The sequence below is a fragment of the Callospermophilus lateralis genome, chromosome 4, assembly GCF_048772815.1.
Source record: "Callospermophilus lateralis isolate mCalLat2 chromosome 4, mCalLat2.hap1, whole genome shotgun sequence".
NCBI lineage: Eukaryota > Metazoa > Chordata > Mammalia > Rodentia > Sciuridae > Callospermophilus > Callospermophilus lateralis.
This window is the reverse complement of record NC_135308.1, coordinates 127645171-127646862: the sequence shown is the minus strand read 5'-3', so window position 1 is coordinate 127646862 and position 1692 is coordinate 127645171. Positions and strand designations below refer to the sequence as shown.

The window sequence follows — 1692 nt, the reverse complement described above, 5'->3', positions numbered from 1 at the left end:
AGAGTTTTAATTCCATTGAGTCAATACAATACTGCTGCTTCTCCATGTTTAGAAAGGAAATGTCCTACTTAAGTTGGTAATGCCCTACTTGTTTTATATGTTCTTATGACTGGGGTGTGCAAGTTATTAAACTGCCTTGGGCTTAACAGAGTTGTAATGCATCTGATTATCCCTGAGGTTTAAAAGCAATACATACGAAGGACATTTACCCACTTTTTAAAAATTATTTTTCATAGCTTAGGGAATCAAAAATGCTCTTTGTTAAATGAATTAAAACTATAATCACTTCTCACCCTTTTGGCTAAGTGCCACAGTCCGGCTACAGCAAGATAACGGGGGGGGGGGGGGGGGGGTGACGAGCAACTTGTGTAGATTGATAGAGCAGGAGTGGGAGCCGTTTATTGTAGGACAGGAGGGGTATATATACATTCCACACAGCTTATCTTAATTAGCATAAAATAGATACAGCAGTCAACCAATAAGGAATCGCCACACTTAATGGCTCGCTGGCGCCACCTCACAAACCACTCCCCCTGGCAAAATGCCAGGCGCCATCCTGACTTGTTTACAGACTCTAACATAATGCCACAGCAGTCTGGCTGGGCACAAATAACGAGCCACTGAAGCAGGAACAAACTTTATTTTTGAACTCCACCAGCAACTCCTCCCGAACGCCACGCCTCTCATCCAGGAACCAGCCACTGAAAATATATGCTCCGGAAATCCCTCCTCCTGCACTTCTCCAACCAATGGGAACTCCCGGGGAATCCCCGGGAATCCCCACGAGAACTCCAAAGTAGTGGGAGAACTCAAAAGTAGCAGCCGAGGCAGATAGTAATGCCTCGCCTGTCAATCAATACTGTTAGCAAAATGCCAGGGGCCATACAGACTCGGCCATGGCTCTCAGCAGCTAAGATCAACTGTAGTATGTTCTTATCAGTTTAATTTCTGATACGTCCTCTATCTGAGGATTTTTGGAGCAGGGAGTTGGAATAGGAGCTTGCTCTGTCTACTCCACGCCTCAACCTGGTATTGCAGTACTTCCAGAAACAGTGCACCCCTCATCCATTAAAAAAAAAAAAAAAAAACTACAGGTAACTAAAAATAATGCCAAAGAACCAGTGGATGCCTGCCACTGTGAGAATGATCGATTGCCTCATTGTAAGAAAAAAGCACCTCTTCTTGGTGAAAGAGATAATTCCTGTTCCTAACCTGTGGAAGAGGAATCTTGAGAAATAACTGTATTATAAGCTTTTCAGCAGTTAGCAAATGAGATGGACTATATATTTATATTTAATCTCCTATTAGAAAAAGCTTTAGTTTAACTATAATTTCAAAGTCAAATATGAAGCTGCTGGAGTTTATTAATGCTGAAAATGTGATCTATTTAAACCCATAATTAAATCAAAGGGGAGTTTAATGAGAAATCAATAGATATCACAAAGAAGTATCTCTGTGGTTCTTGCAGTTTCCAAGACATGAAACAGCTTCACGATTTTGTAGTGTGTGTTTGGAGGCCCGTCCCTTGTTTGTGCCTTCTTCCCCACTGGTCTTCCAGCTGTCAGATTAAATATAGCCATAGGTTGGATACGACCACACCAGGCAATTTGTAAAAACAAACAATGAAAATAACAATACAGATGATAATAAAACTAAATTAACTGCAATGAACATGATATTCATGCTGGCCAT

The 1692-nt window shown here is 41.3% G+C and overlaps 1 pseudogene; it reads left to right on the top strand.

Moving 5' to 3' along the window:
- The first annotated feature begins 896 nt into the window (after positions 1-896).
- Positions 897-1063, top strand: LOC143641660 (U2 spliceosomal RNA; annotated as a pseudogene).
- Positions 1064-1692: the final 629 nt, after the last annotated feature.